This window comes from Chelonia mydas, chromosome 6 (genome assembly GCF_015237465.2).
Source record: "Chelonia mydas isolate rCheMyd1 chromosome 6, rCheMyd1.pri.v2, whole genome shotgun sequence".
Classification (NCBI taxonomy): Eukaryota; Metazoa; Chordata; order Testudines; family Cheloniidae; genus Chelonia; species Chelonia mydas.
In genome coordinates this window covers 45231203-45249619 of record NC_051246.2, presented here as the reverse complement: position 1 = coordinate 45249619, position 18417 = coordinate 45231203, and the positions used below count along the sequence as shown (strand labels likewise).

At 38.8% G+C, this 18417-nt stretch overlaps 1 long non-coding RNA gene across 1 annotated transcript; it reads left to right on the top strand.

Moving 5' to 3' along the window:
- The first annotated feature begins 14378 nt into the window (after nt 1-14378).
- On the top strand, nt 14379-18040 carry LOC122466294. Its single transcript, XR_006291700.1, has 4 exons — nt 14379-14498; nt 16197-16356; nt 17147-17309; nt 17978-18040. It is a non-coding gene; the product is annotated as an uncharacterized LOC122466294 (long non-coding RNA).
- The last annotated feature ends 377 nt before the right edge of the window (nt 18041-18417 follow it).

Here is an 18417-nt window from a genome sequence, read left to right as displayed (position 1 = left end):
TGAGGCACACTGTACTGAAAACTATTATATGTTTCATCAAAGCGTTTTCTAGACTATACTAAGTTGCTAAAACCATCTTAAAACTTGTGAATTGTGTGAAACATTGAATTTCAGGGTCGTTTTTCTGTCTTGACATTCTGTCTTTGTGTTCCGTACTGTTACAACATCATGCTTGTTAGAAGCTCCTGTGTCTTTTTTTTGGAGGGGGAAGGATGATGTAACCTTGATGTTAAATGGGATGACAGGATTTTCCCATTGTCCCTTTCTGTTTACAAGTGTTGGAAACTTGCAGAGAGCTGAGGGGTAAATATTGTTGACTCACTAGAGCACGTGTGGCTCATTTGACTCCAGCATGATCCTAAGAGAGGAGAGATTAGCTCTCTGGGAGAAGGAACTAAGTTCTAGGATAGATGGGTTGACCCTGAGGAAAGAGACCTTAAGAGCAGCAAAGCCCAGAAAGAAGGGTTAGGCTGGAGGTTAATGTTTTGGAAGTGTGTGTTTGTTAATAAAACCAAATTCTAAAAGACTATTTCTACAAGTAGGATGTAGCTTTTGTTGGAAAGTAGGTAGGGATGCTGGCAGCATATGACACCTTTCTTTATAACATTTTTCTGTATTTGACTGTTTTTCTTTTATTTAGAAAATCTTTTAGGACTAGGCTAGTGCAGATAGCGGAGCAGATAGCTGGGCAGCTGGCGGAGAGGAGCAGACAGCGGGGTGGCTGGCAGAGAGGCACAGCTGGCGGTGAAGACTGCAGCAGAACCCCATGGAGAGGTGTGGCACTTGGCCGTCGTCCTGAGCAGTGGAACATGTAAGGTGCCCCCCCATACCTCCCTCCACTTCCACCCCGGGCTGGGAGGTAAATTCTGCAGATGAACTTCTGAACTCTCGGGGGGCAGCACTGACCAAGGACAGAAACTGTGTCGGGGGGAGGGTGACTATTGGGTTGCTGGACTTAAAAGGCGTTTGCTACACTCAGATGTTGTGCTTGTGAGAGGGGAAGTATTGCCTCTTAGAGGCACCCCGGGGGGGTAGCATGTAATTGTCCCAGGTCACTGGGTGGGGGCTCAAGCCAGTTTTGCATTGTGTTATTGAAACAGAACCCCTAGAGACTGAACCTGGCCCTTGTTACTGCCAACTCTGGGCAGAAGGGTTACATGAGCATGCCTGCTATCTGACTGGAAAAGTCCAGAGTTCAGAACTCTGGTGTACTTTCATCTCCTTTTATTTGCTTAGTATCTCTCTGAAAATTTGTTGTTACAGGATAGATTTACACTGATTCCCTTCTGGTAAGTTAGAACATTGGCTTATTGGACAAAAAAATTGAACAAGTAAACAGGCAGCTTGATATTCAATGTGTCTTAGTCCCTAAGTCACTTTTGAAAATGAGACATAGGCTCCTAAGTCACTTAGGCCTTGGAACATTTGAGGAGCAACATCTAAATACTTTTTAAAAAGCTAGGTCTGAAGGGCTAGAAGATTTCCTGTTTGGTTGCAAGAATGATTTGGGTCTGATTTAGTAACATTTTACAGCAGTTTATGCCATAGTGAATTTGGCCCATCGATAAGCCTTCAATGGAATTCTTCACACAAGTTATGCAAACAGGACTTGGCCTTTAGTTACTAAGTAATCTCTTCAGGTTGTGTTTTTTTATATATATCTGTAAAGTACTCAATACACTTATGGATTCAGCTGGTTGGAAATTTTCTCACAGAACATTTTTTTCCAATGTAGCCGTACTGGCTCCAGTTCGCCTGGCTGGTTCCACAGGCTCTCAGCTGCCAGGTGGTGGGCTGAAGTGGAGGTGGGAGCCTGGAGGTGTAGGTGACTCTTGGGTTTGCGGCTCTGTGGCAGCCCAATCTTCCAGGGCTTCCAAACTCTAGCATGTTGGCAGCCCAGGCTCTCAGAACTTCTATGATCCTGGCTCTGGGGCAGCCCACCAGTTAGGCTGCCTCAGAGTTGGTGCTTTCAGGGTCCCCTCGTTGCCCAGCTCCCTGCTTGATCAGCTGCCGAGGCTCTGGGCCGTTTGGAGAAACTTTGAAATGTTTGGAAAAGGTCAAAGCGTAATGTCATTCTACCTTTTTCTAAATTAAATTTTGGAATTCCCATTCTATGGGAAATATCAACATTTCATTTTTTTTGGTTCCATTTTGGAATAATTTCATAATTTCCCAGGGAACAGGATTTCCAGTTTCTGGCCAGCTCTAGTTATGGAAACTGAAGGCTTCCTTCCGCAAAGCACTTGAGCTTGTGCTTAAGTCATCCCTTTTTAACAAAGCATGAAACACATGGTTTAAGTCCTTGACTTCAATAGGACTTAAAGTGAAACATATATGCTTTGCTAAAGAGAGGCCAAAATAATAAGATAATAGTGTGGATTTGACCATATTGGAGGTTTTTTTAACTTTTTTTTTCATTTGTTTCATTGCTTTTTTTTTCTTTTTCCCCCTGAAAATAATCCCAGACAGTATTGCATGTGAGTGAAAGTTACCAGGGGACCTATCCCTTCCACCAACTCCTGCATTTACAGGGCATTTTTGAAATCCTTTAATTCAAGGTCTTCCCACACTGAAAACATACTACTTAAGTTGTGTTGGGGTGGGTTTTCATTTGACAATTGGAAAGCTAAATGTGTTCTGGCATTAACAAATTATCTTGTTGGTTAAGCATTAAAATATACAATCAAATAAATAGCGATTGAAAATTCTTCAAGTTAATGTGGGTTATAAGTAGTTGACGGTGGAGAAAACCGCATAATATGAAAGGAGGTTTCTGATAAGATGACTTGTATTTTTAGGAAAGAAGAAAATATTTAATTAAATAAGGTAACATCTGTTTTTCTCTTTACATTCAATTGGTTGCCAAGCAGCTATGGTTTTTTAGAAAAAATATCGTACATATTATTGTTTAATTCTGTGTTTCATAGGTAGGTATCTTGCAGTTTGCTCATCACTGCTGTTATTTCTGTACTTCACTGCATATCCATAGATCATAAAGACTATATTAAAGCCACATTTCTTTATGTAACACATGTACTTGCATAGGCGCAACCTCTGAGGTCAACGCATCAGAGTGATCATTGTCAACTCAGCCAAATGTATTTCTTGAGCTCATCTTTTACAATAATAATAAAACCCTTGTGGCTAGAGGCATTCCATTTTAAATAGGCTATAATTTCTTGATTCAAAGGGATTGAGATTTCTGTGAACTGAGCTCAAATACATTTTGAAGGCATCTAAGAGAAGATCAAGAAGGTATTGTAGCAAATGAAGATGTCATGGTGATGGGGGCTATAAAAAACAAAGGCGAAGGACTAACACAAAGGTATAAAAGCTGACTCATTCTCCAAGAGGAAAAGTCATGCTTTACTATCCATTGCTGAAAAGTTATAAGTAGCATGCTGAAAAATATTTAAAGTGTAAAAAAAATGTGAGATGGGAACAAGTGAAATAAGATCATTAAAACCACACAGAGAAGTCATATCACATCAGGGCTGGCCTTTCAGGTTACCAGTAACAACAAGCCAAAGAGACCAACTTTTGGAAGGCATTTCTGCACAGGTAGTAGGTACAGAACCATGGAAGGCAAAGAAGGCCGCCACAACCAACTCTGACTGCCTTTTCTGGCTAGTAATAGCGTAGAGGCTATTTGGGACCCTATTAACACAGATAGTTAACATGTCTTTAGAAGAGAGAATTCACCTTCTACCCCAACATACCCACAGCCTGACTGCTAATGAAGGGATGAGTGTTTGATGTTGTTGACCTTGCTAGTTACCACCCAGGGTCAAACCTACATTTTCCAAGCAAGCTCCTTGAACAGCTAGACAAAACAGATTAAAATGCTAGCCAGTTGACTCTGGATTCCTCCAAGTCAGGGTTCAGGCAAGGGCATGGTACAGGCAGCAATTTGTTGCTTGGTTGGAATATCTTTTTCTGCCCTTTAAGAGAGAAACGATATCCATTCCCTAACTGGATCTCACTGCGGCTTCTCTGCCTTTGATACTCTCAGTTAGCAAATATGCTTTTCTTCCCTCCAAGAGGCAGTACGGGTGAATGGGCATGTCATGAAATAGTTCAGGCCCTACCTCTTGTTTTGAACTCAGAGATCATAGAATATCAGGGTTGGAAGGGACCTCAGGAGGTCATCTAGTCCAACCCCCTGAGAGACATACATCCTCTGCTCCCAGAACCCTCACCTTTTGTGCCACAATGCTCAGTCTTGTCTCCCATCCTGTTCAACATGTATATGAAGCCAGAGGGGGAGGTGGATAGGTAATATGGGCTGAAATGCTAGAAATTTAGAGATGACTCTCTGATCTACATTCCTACTTTTAGCATTAGACATGGTCCTGAAACAAATTCCCAGATACGAACTCCAAATTTTGTATTGTAATAATGGGCAAAACCAAAGCCTCAGATCTGAACACAGTCTGGCTTGAAGGGGAGGAAGAGGGTGCATTTTTCAATCCTAATTTGCATTTTTCCAAAGTGGGTTGAGCTGCAAAGTCAGATATGACCAGCTTTAATAAATCCTTTAGAATCTGAAAAAACAATATAGGTAGGTGTATTAGTGCCTGCTCACTTCTCTAAGGATTACAGCATCCTGAATTACTTTACAAAGATGTGTTATTGCACAGAACAAATTGAACTCACAGTCCCAGTGCTGTAATTGTGACACAGAGACGGATTACACTATTTGGGGCTGTCAATGAATGTTATTACTCACTAACAAAACTCTCAATAATGTATCTTCTATAATTAATGGGTTCTTTATTCATTTCTACTGATCAAGGTGCATGGAAAATACCTTCAGCGTCCATGGGTTTTCTCCAGTTTAAATATTTAACGTTATTCTTTTCCGGGGAATTGTTGACAAAATAAAAATAATCTGTTCTTGCTGTTTCAGCCCTAAAATAATGAACTTTTCAAATGTACAGTTTTCCACTAATGACTAGAAATTGAACTCTAGTCTACAGTTTAATTAATTAGCAAAGGTTTTGGGGTTGTTGCGTTTTTTTGGGTTAAATGTAAACCAAATCAAATAAATGCAGACATTACCTTGCCAAACAAGATCTTTTCAGCAATTTACTGAGTGTAGTGAAAAGACATCATGTGGGTGATAAGCTTGCCATAACCACTGCTACAGTCATACTAGAAAGAGAACTAATGTCACCAGTGATAGAGAATAATAATAGGCCTGGGAAGGCAGGATGACTTATCTGGGAAACATACAAGGGTTCATTTGTGTGCATATAACTTCGTGTGCACCTCAGTACAGTTAATAGATTCTAAAAATTATATGAAGAGGTGCTCACATTTTCATGAGCAAGATCCACCTGAAAAATTGAGTGCCTGACTATGGAAAACTTTCTCGTGTCGGTGAATGTTTACACACAAAAGGAGTCTCAATCCCTTTCATGGAACTTTTCCTATAAATGCTCATCTGCATGGGTTCCACCATGAGGCCTGGAATATTAACTGCATGCTTAGATATTAGGATCCATCACCTGTATACATATGTTAGTGACTGTTAAAAGAAAGCTGGGGTCTGTAAATACACAGAAGGTAGCAACACCATTTATGACTTTAACATGTAGCTTTGCTGAATGTTCAAGCCAGGACTGCAGCCTTCTTTATAAATTATAATACATAACTTAGAGGCACTGTGGTCCAGCGGTCTGATCATCCCCAAGATTTCCTGAATTGTAATCCTATTGTCCCTATTGTGTGCCGTCACTTAACAGTTCAGTGTCTCTGTTTTCACACCTGTCAAATGTAGCTAATGATTACCAACCTCAGAGGTGTTGTGACCATTAATTGCTTACAGTTTATAGAGTACTTTGAAAATACAAAGCACGGTAGAAGAGTTAAATATAATTCAATTTCACCTATGGCCAATAGGGAATGCTCTAAACTTCCTTCATGTTATAATTGAAGCACTCATGACTATTATGGTTAAAGATGCAAAGGCATTTTTTTTTCTAGCTCTCTGTTTTCAGACACTGATCATTCACTGAAAGCATTCACCTTTCAGGCTGAAGTTTCCTAGGCAGCTCTCATCCTGAAGTGAATTTTGTTTTTTAAAGTATGAGCAAAAAATGAGGCCCACCCATTTTGAATAAACATCTGTAGAAAATTTCCTACTTTCTCCTTAATGAACAGGGCTACAGGAAAAAAAGTAGAAAAAATATATTGTTTTATTTGAGAAACAATATGTGATCATGTAATAACACTGTATCACAATGCATATGAACAAGGAGGCATAGTTAAGATTGCTTGTGCAACCTTCATTTTGGCATTTCGGGCTTTTCAGTGCTTAACCCTGTAACCTTTGCATCCTTTCTATGTACTGCTTTGTGTGTGTATAGTACAACATAGACATTTACATTATATAATATGCAAGTGAAAAAGAACATTGAATTACGGCATAACTTCAAATGCTTTGAAAGATGCTAATCTAATCTGACTTTTTCATACCTAATGGAAGATCTCATGATGATGCATAAGACAAGTTGCCTTGTTACATGCCTTAATCTTAAAGGAATTAAACAAATTTATATCACACATATTCCAAATCATTATTACTGGCTGACAGTGAATCCATAATGCTTCTGAGTGGTGCATATGTATTTATTCCTAGTTTGACTGAAATATTAATTCTGAGTAATGAGGCACTGAATCAGTCAGTTGACCAGAAAACAGTTAGTACTACCTTAATGAGATAGCACTGTGTGAGTCTCTCAAGGATTATTAAATATTATATGCATTATTGTACTTACAGTCTTGGAATCCCACCTGTCCTGCAGGGAGAATTTAGTTGAAAACCACCAAATTCCTGTTTTAAAAGAAAAAGATGCACTCCCTTCCTGCTGGCCAGGAGAAACATTAAGGCTCCAGGAATGTTAAAGTTGTAATGTTGCAAGTGAAACAATATAGCGTCTTTGGTGTGACTGAATTTGGTGCTCCTGTGCACATTATTGGATGACAGCTCTGGCCAGAGACAGCTGTATGGTGTCTGCCAACTGATGGCCAGATACTAGAATGGATTTAGCTAACTGGTGCATGTAGCCATTCAGCAGCTGGGCTGTCTGTGTTGGGTTCTGCACACTGATGTTTCTAGATGCAAGTGACATACCTGTAGCAAGTGAGCGGAGACAAACATTCTTGTCTGATGGCTCATTAACTGTACGTCCATCCTACACACTTGGCAAGCACTGTTCTAGCACGTCTATATCGCCAATTCCCATGACATTCCTCATTAATCTCACAGTATCTGATGTTTTTCAAAGTCTCAGCTGTTGGAATCAAGAGAGTGTGTGAGTATCTCAGCTTTCACTTGCTAAAGAAATTAAGTTTATAGCCTTCATGAATGTGGAGAAGAAAGCTAGACTATGCAAAGCAAGTGTGACCCCGAGGAATCGTTTACCAGACAGTAAATAAAAAGAATCCGTTTATTATTTTTAAATAATGGCATGATTTTGAAACCAATCAAATGATTTTTTCAGGCCTGACTTTTGAATGCTTGGAGTTGGCAATACTGCATTCAGCTCTGGCACAATGCACCTCAACCGTGGCAACCCACGCTCCAGTAATTCAGGTCTCTCCTTTACTGAAACCTGCCAATAATGCAGCCTCACATGGCTAGAGATCCACTAGTGACTCAGGCTGCCAAACCCATTTTTACTTGTAACCCAGATTTGAACTCATAACCCCAGCGGTAACAGACTATTATATTAACCCATTGCCCGGTCCGGTGTCTAATCACAGACATTCCTCAGTAGCTCTGCTTATTAAGCATGGGTACTTTTTGTAGTATTGTATTACTGTAACAGCACCATTCCTTTGCTAAGTGTCAGTTTTATATATATGGTATGCACATAACAGGATCAGTGTGATGATTATAAACAGCTCTAATGGCTTTTACAATAAGGATTTTAAAGGAGAAACAGCAATATGCATTCTGTGGACGACAGATGTTCCAGCAAAAACTATAATTTTACTCTTCTGTAAAGCTATTGAACCATAGAAGACAGGTTTAACTAAAAAGAAACTCTACAGAGGCCTCTTCTGCTAAGTTGGTATTACAATATGTTAACAGACTGAGTTTTAATTTTAGTTTGTAGATATGGGCAACCAGTAACACAGCACCACTGTCAAAAGAGAGCACATGCTTTGTTGCAATACCTTTACTTCTTTGTAATACTAGAGGTTTTGCGTCAGAGACTAATGTTTCACTTTATTAAATATTTACCAACAACCTATTGGCCATATGTCATAGAGTTTGCATGGTGACAGACTCAGTATTCGTCACCTTTTCAAGCTGATTCTGTTAAATCCACTGTGTTATGCAGGCTCACAAAGCTCTTTCAATTATCCTGTTTTTTGTCCTCTGTCCTTTCGTTGATAAACTGGTGTCAATATCGCATTTGTGTTCTATTGAAATGTTTTGCAGGAATGAGCTTGTCAAGGCTTTTTTATTGGGGTGCCATGGAAGATGTCAGCATTCATTTCTCAAGCCTTGTTTATCTGACAGTATTTGTCTTCAGTTATTTTCTAAGTGCAGAGATACTTTCTATGTGGAAATGAAATTAGTCAGATGATATGATAATACTTAAAAAGTCTCTTTACATTCCTCCCCCCTTTGCCCAGGAGGATTATTCTGAGATCTGGTTCATTTTACATTGTCTTAAATAAGACTCACCTAAAAGTATGTACATTTGTCACAGGTTAGGTTTTTAGGCTTCTGATTAGGCGTGGTGTGTGTGTGCATGTAGGAGGCACTCAGTGCTCCTGTTAAACTGATAACATGAATATTTAACGTTTTAGGGTTTTAAAATCTACTTGTATATATCTATCATCCAATCTTTCTGAATTTGATACAGTCTTTACGAATATGAATTTGTGTTTTCAAGTGCTGTGTGCTTTTTTACATCATAGTAATTTGAAGAGTATAAATTAAAAATTATTTGAAAATATTGGCAGGCAGTCATCTATATTACTATGTGACTACTTTTGACTGTGTAAGCAGGGATGCTTAGATACAATGGTGATGGGAGCCAAATAAGTACCTAGAAAGGAAAATACCATATGATTAATAAATAAATAATAAATATTAATATTTCCTTATTTATTATCAAACTATGAGCAACAATGGATTTATCCTCATGCAAGAATATGTCGCCACTTTAACTAGCCTTGTTATGCATAGAATATGGAAGAACTTCAACAGTGGCCTTGCTTGAGTAATATGACAGATGTAATATTGTGGTTCAGCTACCTGAAGTAAAGGTTGCTTAGTTTATGTGGCTTCCGCAATATTTTCTGATGTTCTGAAATAGTTGAATGCCCCCGGGCAGATCTGGAGAGGGTGTACATTGCAGTAAATGCAACTATGACCATTTACCCTCTTTGAGAATCTGCCCCCATAACCCTTGTGCTGCCCCAAGACCCTTTCTCTTTTCAGTCTATAAAGGGATTTTTAGTTCCTGTTGAAAAGTGCTGGATTAAGAGCCCTGGAGACTGAAGTCTTCTTCATATTTACAGAAGAAGTGCAGCACAGGGCAGGGACTGTTTAAGCTGCTTCATGCTGGCCTGCCAATATGCCTCAGCCCTGAGCTGGGAGCACTGTTGCTAGAAATGTGAGGATGCTTTAGTCTATGTGCCCACTCTGTCCTTGGCCTCTGCTACGACTAACGATTCATGCTGACTGAGATGGTGGCTTTGTGATGTGCGTATCTCTCTGCTAGGGATGGGAAGACAAAAACCAATAGGTCATTTCATATATTGTAGGCCATTAGATAGTAATAACCATAGCTCACTGCCTAGAGCAGTGGTGGGCAACCTGCGGTCCGTGGGCTGCATGTGGCCCATCACAGTAATCCGCTGGTGGGCTGTGAGACTGTTCCATTTGCATGGCCGCCTGCAGCTCCCAGAGGCCGAGGTTCGCCGTTCCTGGCCAATGGGAGCTGCGGGAAGCAGGAGCCCGCACATTCCTGTGGTTGTTGCTCTGCTGCATGCCATGGCCCCTTGGAAAAGCACAGCAAAAGCCAGAATATAACTGAGATTGTGGAAGAAGGACAGGAGAAACTGGATGTGGTTTAATTAGGCTGCAACTTTATTCTTAAATGTCTGGGAGCACCGGCAAACAAAAAGGTACAGTGCAAGTAATGCCATAATTCTTTCAATATATACACGGGGGGCTTCCATCAGCCCTCCTCCTTACCCATCCTGGTCCCCACGGGTGGGACCTCACCATCTTTCCTCCTCAAATGAGAATTAAGGTGAGGCGAGGGGCGGGAACCTTTTATCTGGCGGTGAGGCTCAGCACCCCTCCACCCACCCGCTCAATGAAAGGAGCAACTAGCACAATGCCCACAGTGGATCCTGACAAAATCCAGTATTTCACCATTTCCAAGAGTGGAAGAGTGGGTGCCGCTCTGCCTCATCCAGATAAAAGAGGGCTTTTCCTGCACTAGCATGGCCCTATATAGTACCCCTTTCTTCCAGTCTCCTTGAGGGAGGATGGGTCAGAGTCCCCACATTGACCTGGTCTGCAGCTCCAGCAGAAAGTCACTCCTTGGCTCTCTAGCTCTTGAAGGGGTACACACCTTTTCCAGCAAGCCAGACAATGGACCCTGCCACTTAATGTGCCCTTAAAGAACAGGGCTCTCAAACTTGGCCTCAGGAGAATCTTCATTCACTGTTAGCAGCACAGTCCTATGCAGTTCTGATTCCATGCAGTACAGGGGATCCAGTTCATTACATGTATTCCAAAGTTTTGATTTAGCCCAAGTTTTTAGAAAATGGCAGTATATATTGAACATCTTTTCTGAAAAAGATCCAGGAAGCAAGTGGAGCCAAAGATTAAGGCAATTGAAAGACTGAGATTGGACGGCTCTAACCGGTAGGAGATGAGACGTGACTCTTTCCACTTGTTTCTCATTTAGACTTTTATCCTATCTGCAAGCAATTAAGCTTTATTGATTTAATTTATAGGATTAGCATATAAGTGAGACATGAAGTCAAATTCTTCATAATATATTCTCACCAAAGTCCTGCCCGTACAGGTAGCAGAACTACAATATATTATCTACAATTGTGCTTAAACATGGCTGTTTGTAAACTGTGTAATAGAAATACTTGATTTATATTTTAACTATGCATATGATATATAATCCCGTGTTTCGAGTGTAGTTAAGATTAGAGAGCAAATGGTTAACACATTATGAGAAGTTTATGTATAGTTTGTGTGTGTGTGTAAAAAGTTAACAGGGAAGAAACATGGCTGCTGGGTGCAGAGCTCTGCCATGGTTTTCATTGCTAACTTGGACAAGGTTTAAAGAACAACTGGAAACATTTTAGAAAATTATGGACTCATGGAGTAATCTATAACATACTTTGAATAGCACTGTTTTCTGAAAAATATCCCTGTGAACATTATATAAAAAGCCATGCAAAAATCCTGTTCCAAAAGTCTAACTTAAGTGCCTATGAACTGTAGTGACAGGTGCTTTACAAATCAAATGCCATGGATAGATAGATTAGATTGTCACAGCTGTAGATAGCATGGATCTCTTCTCAGCATAGTCAAGGTCACAGTCTAAAACAGAGGTGCTTAAATACTACAAAACCAGTATTTTATCTTACACAGATGTTTGGGGAATGGATGACCTTCACACAAATATCCATTTTGGTATGCCAGCAATGGTATCCATGTGCAAACAAGAATATTTGTTGTTCATCATTTGCTATTTATCATTTCTTAATCAGTTGTCTAAAACATCCCATGAAGGAGCAGAGACAATGTCATGTGGCTTAGGTAACTAACCATATTCCAGCAGCAGCAAAACACAGACAGTTGAAATGAACAGATCAGAAACAGCCCATTTGTTCACGTAATTTGAAATTTGTTCATGTTCGCTTATCGTACAATTTTTAAAAAGGAATTTCATTAGTATATGTGAAAGTCTTTTTGAATGATTCTTAAGCAGAAAAAAGGGCAAAATTCATTGAATAATTTATTTGCAATTAATCATTCAAAAAGCTTTAGTCTGACTCTTGGTCTGAGAATTCTGGGTAGCTAATTTTCTTTTTTCCTATTCGTTTTTAATTACACAATAAGAACAGTCGAAGACAAGTGGGTTGAATCTCTTGATGGGACAGGATGCTTTAGAGAAGGCCCTTGTGTTGCTTGAATCAGAATAAATGGGTTAGAAAGTAACTTAGTAGAGCTGATAGAAAAATCAAGTTTGTTACATGAAACATTTTGAAAATTTTCCATTTTTTTCAAAAATTTCAAAGTTTTCTGGTTTTTTTCCAATAAGAAAACCAAAACCTAACCCCCAAATTATTTGCTTTTCAGATTTGAATTTTGTCTGCTCTCCCACTTTTATTTGCAAAATGGAAAGGGTGGGGGGGGGAAATGAGCAAAATGAGAAAAAGAGGGAAAAGCGGGAGGAGTGGACAAATAAAACTTGAAAACAATTATTTTAATCTGTTTTGTTCTTTAGTTGAAAAATTGGAATTTTTTAAAAAAATGAATATTTCTTGCAGAAAATGTTCATTTTTAAATAAAAATAATTTTTTGACAAATAAAGTTTCAAATGAAAAATTTCAGCAAGCTCTACTAATCAGGATACTTTGTGAGCTGAGTATCCTTAATCGTATTAACTGAGAATCTCTCTCTCTCTGATATTTCTGATCAGCCCAATTTGCAGTAAGAATCTTTGCAAGGGTTCATAACTGCCAGCTCTGGATTCCATTCTTTGTGGATGAAGCTATTGTTTATAGTGTTCAGAGCTTTTGGACATGTATTCCACTGTGAATCCCAAAACCTTTTTTTACCAGCATCTTAATGCCCATATATAATTCTATGAACTTCTTGCAGAGCTAGTGTTCTGTAATCTATGGAAAACAGCCTACATTATTATGAGTGTACACATTACTAAAGTGATGCTGGAACTATACAGTGGAATTTGTACCATATATAAGGAATGACATCAGCATTCCCTCAAGAGCTTTGAGTAACATTTGATTTCATGGCTGTTGATGTTTTCAAAACTTGTTGACAGAATAATTTTGCTGCCTGTATATTTGTCTTTTTATATAATACAGATAGACTCAAGCTTGTTTAAAGTTTTTAAAAAAACCCAACAATGTTATTTTAGGACAAGAATTATATTAGAAAGTATTCAAAATTTGTATTTAATATTACTGAAAAAGAGTTTAAAAAGCACATAGATCCTCAGCATAATTAGTTACCAAAAGGACCAGGCCATTATACTTGAAAGTTGATGGTTAGCTTCCTTTATAAACTATATTTTTGAATCCCTGTTAAAAGTAAGTAAAAAAAATAAGCTAACTCAGTGAAATGCTTGCTGACTCAGGGGCCGATGTGAAATGGTCTCCATGGAAACGGTCTCTCACATGGACATTTGATGGTCTCCATTCCGTCCTCCATGGGCAAGATGTTCATGTCACTCTACAATTGACAACCTTGTAGTGTTTGAAAGAGAGAAGGCAAGGACTTAGGGTTTACAACACCAATTAAAGCCAATATGAGTCTTTCCATTTATTTCAATGGACATTTGATCAGGCCCTTAATAAGCATGTCACATGAAATATTTCTACACTCCTAAAGATAGTCACATTGGTGGGACAATGTGGAGAAGCTTGCACTATTTGTATTATAGCTGCACTTGTTCTGTGAATCAAGGAGGACCTCATTTTTCAGAGGTGCTAACCAGCACCTTTCATAAGTACAAAAACATCCAGTAAAGTTAATAAATTTTAAAAATTGTTTAATTGTATTATACTGTTCAAATTTCTGCCTTTGATCTGAATGTGGAACTCCAGTGAAATCCCAGAGAATTCCATGCATGGATCAAAACCAGCTTTTATGGTTCTAGTCAGCGGAAGAGTTCCATGGTATTCATGAGTGTGCAAGCCTATGGAATGTCTCATAGCAGGTTCCTGCCCAACTCATTCATCAACAATTGCTGTGGATAGAGGAAAAAAAATTTGTGTGGTCTGCAGACAACAAATGAGTCCTTGTGTCAGTTGGGTCAACCACTCAATAATGATCTTCTCTACTCTCCATGTCAGCTCTGGGCCCAATTTGTGCCCAGTTTTTTCCCATGTAACCCCATGGACTGGTATTGGAGAGCAGAAGGATTCTTGAGACATTAGCTTGTTTTAAAATTGTTTAAAAGTGTTAAAAATGTAACTTAATGTCCATGAATAAGAGATTTCCAGTGAAATGTCATCTGACTTAACATTTTAATGTGTATCTTGTTGGGGATACTGAGCATCTGAGATGTATGTCTTCCTCCCCTTGTTCATTCTGATGCCTGAAGAAACCAGCTTAGGGTAGAGAGACCTTGTATACCATTCCATAATCATCCTGTCCTGAAGAGAAAACACACAGAGGAACTACTTCTCCTTCACGGCTGCCAAGATCCAAGCAATGTAAACGGGCTTGCTAAGGTCATCTTCAGGTACGCTTCTTCAAGGAGCATAGTTTCCTTCCTAAGTTGCACACCTCTTTCCAGTGTAGCAGCAGCTGCATAGCATAATGCCTCTGTGGCGGGGAGAGCTAGTAGCTCTCTCCAAAGCTGTATGAGAGATTCCAAACCAATCCCTGAGTGTCAGTGTGAGTTGGTCTTCCCCTGCTCTGCTAGTGTGTTGAGAGCACCACCTGATATGTGCAGTTTGAGTTTTTACTCAGGCAAATCAGGAAGAAAATTACAAAGAAAAAGGATTAATCAATCTTACACTCTGGCATACTGAAAGGATCTTGAGAACCTTCTGTTCTCTGCCCTGTGACATACAATTATCTAGTCTCCTGAGGGCTATTATACTCTGGTCTAATTTCAATTGTTGGATTTAGTGTGCAGGTGCTGGGTGGTGTTGGTGGCCTTTGATATACAGGAACTCAGACTAGATGATCTAGTGATTCCTTCTGGCTTTAAACTCTATGATTCTAGCACTATCACCTCACATGCTAAGGATTATCATATAAATGAGCAGACCCAATAGTTCAGTGGTTGTTAGGGTTGCCAACTTTGGTGGGATGAATTCCTGGAAGTTTCATCACATGATATTATCTTTAATTAAAGATTAATCTTTAATTCATTGAGACTCCAGGACAATCCTGGAGGGTTGGCAACATAGTGGTTGTCTACACCCCATAGAAAGGACTTGGATTAAGAGTGAAATTAGACACTGTAGTTCTTTAAGTAAGTTGTGGTTACTCACAGCTCCAGACAACCTGAAGAATTGTATTTTCCAAATTCACGCCTGTACCTGCCCATGAGGTAGGAAACTGTTGAGCTCCAGAGGGTCAGCCCATTGATATGATGATCTTTTTGCTATGAAGTGTGACAGTCCATTCAATAGCATAAGAACACTGAGATTCTCAATCCTTTTCCTCATCACTTTGTTTTTTTTAAACAATGAATAAAAAAATGCAATGGGGCAAGAACATGTACCCACCTGGAGTTTGCTGTCTGTTAGTCTTTCACCTTGCCGTTTTCTCTTCATAATAAAACGTTGCAACGTTCTTCACTAGAAAAGGGAAAATGAAATGAATTAATGTTAACAGAGACTTTTAGAAGCATGGAAAATTTTGCATGTCTTCATTAATACGCTAATTCGTTTCAACTCTCCAAAATATATCGAAAGGCAGAAATTTGATATTTTTTTCTATTTTGTAGAAATGTGAAGGCTATTTTTATAGAACTGCAACAAAGAAAAACTTCTCACGCTCTCTGTAGTGATTCAGAACACTAATGTTCAAGTCACATATCCTAGTCTCTGAGGAATTTCAAGTCAAGCCATAGACTGGTGGTCAAATTGTGTTTGTTTCCTTTCCCAAGCAATGAGTATTTTCGCATTGCTGGCATTACTCTTAGAACAAGATGAAACAAAATCACAATATGTTAATTTCATTAACTTTTAAAAGAAGTTACTTTGGAGCCAGGAACTTCTTGCTGAGGTCAATCATAGATAAATCTTCAATGATATTCTTCCTTGCCTGGCATAAACTACAACTGTAATGAAACAGGCAAAATTCACTCACGTACTTTTGGATTTATTTGATTTTTTTCAGAGGTTTGAAAATAAGAGATTAATGTGCTTAAGAACCTATAATCTCAACACTCCTAAACTTTGAGGCATTTGTTTTTAAAATTCAGACCACAACTTGGATCTAAATTTTTCATTGGGACTTATAATGGGCTGATATGGAACCTTGAATCCAAACATCAGAGAAACTTGAAGAGTTGAAATCTAGGCTTGCCCTAAAGTCTTCTGGCAGTGAGGCAGGGGGCTGAACACAGCATGTGAGGATGTACGGTAGGATAAAATTTCTGTTCTCCCCTCTTATGCACGAGTAATTACCATTATTTGTTTAATGAAAGAAAATACTCCAAATCTCAGACAAGAGTCCTGTAGGCCAAATGTTATTCCTGAACAAATTTTCATGCTTGAATAATTATAAGCCCTTGAGAGTCAGGCTTTATAATAGAATTGCTGACAGATTCGTTGCTAGCAGCTATTGCTGCAGTCCATTCCATTCTACTCCTAGATGTGAAAAGTATCTATTCACTTCAAGAACTTTACTGACAAATCTATTTCACTCTGAAACTTCAAAGTCTAGAAAAGTATGGTAATAACAAAAAATAATCTCTTTGTAGAACTGGATAAGGAATGTTCACCATAATGCAAAGGAATCAGTTAGAGTTGGTTGAATCTTTTCTTTCAAAAATATTTTTGAACAAAAAATGTTCTTTTCTCGAAATAAAAAAAAAACATTAAAATTTTGTTTCTTTCCATTTTTTTCTGGATTTTCAATGAACTCCCCCACCCCCCATTGGTATTTCATTGAAAAAAAAATTCTTCAAAATGTTTGAAAAAAATTAAATTTTTCATTGAACATACTAGTTTGAGACCAGCTCTAAGTGTGGTAGACTTGTTTGAAAACAGTTATATTTATATGATGATGATGACGATATTCGTGTTTAGCTCTTAAATAGTGCTTGTCATCTCAAAACACTCTACAAAAGAAGGGCGAGTCTCACTGTCTTGATTTCATAGATGATACTTTCTGTTTCTGTTTTGCAATATGTTTTATGCTTGTCTGCAGTTGCCATCATTCAGCTAAAAAGCCACGCCAACTTTCCATGAAGCATCACTGATTTGTTTGCACATGGTTGAGGGGTGAATGATAAGACTGGGGAAAATGGAAAATTGCTTTGGACGACTCTGATGCTGCCTCCTGCAAAGAGTATCCATGAGAAGAGGTGAAGGTAAGCTGTTCTAATCAGTTTTATTATGGTCTCCACTTAACTCACAAAGGTAAAAAAAAGAGCCCCCCCTTCGCCCTAAAACTTTTAATTTAAACTTCCTTTAATTAGCCAAAAGTAATTGTATCTCGGAGGTGGATTAATCACTATGTGCCTGTATTTGACAACCAGTTTTTATAACATAGTAATATAAATGGGTATCCTGCAAATGTCTCATCTTCTACCCCAAAAAGAGACATTGTTCCCTGAGCCAACATCCTCCTCTTTTGCGGATAATTAATATTTCACTAAGCTGCTGGGGGCCAGTGTGTCCCACAGTGTAGTTTAGAATAACCTCAGGGCTCTAAATTACACCAGCTGGTAACACCTTCACTAGATTCTAGTGTCATCTGCGTAGCTGCAAGGTACAGCAACTCCAGCATGATCCCAGCATCTATCTTATACCACTCCTCTGGAGTGGTGCACTGTCACACAAACAACGGAAATACTTAAAAGCCTATTACCAAATTACACTTCCATCTGTGATTCAACTAATGATATTTTTATACAAACCAATTTTTTTTGCTTAAGAAAACATCCTGATATCTATCCACAAAATTTAGCTCTTCAGATTAAGGTACATGCCTTTAGTATGATAAGAATAGTAGTTTGAGTTCTTTTCATTTCCTAAGGCATGATATTCCATCCTGCAGTAGAACGAGTTGTGTTTGGAAGATGGGCCCTGGATGAGCAAGAAATTTTAAACTTCAGTGGGATTACCCGTGTGCTTAGGGTAAGGCAATCAGGACTTTCAGTGACATAAAAACTGGTCACAAACTGAAACGGGTTTTGTATTTATTATTATTATTATTATTTTTGTTGTTATTTATTATTTATTAATAACAATGATGATGTTTATTACACAATGTCTAAGGGCCCACTAAGAATGGGACCCCATTGTGCCAGGCACTGTACGAACACAGAGTAGTAGATGGTCCCTGCCCCCGAAGAATTTACAATCTAAATAGACAAAACAGACACAGGGTTGGGGAAGGGGGTTTAACACACAAGCAAACTGAACAATGGGATGGCAGCAAACATCATGTTAGTTCCACAATTTCTTTTTGGGATG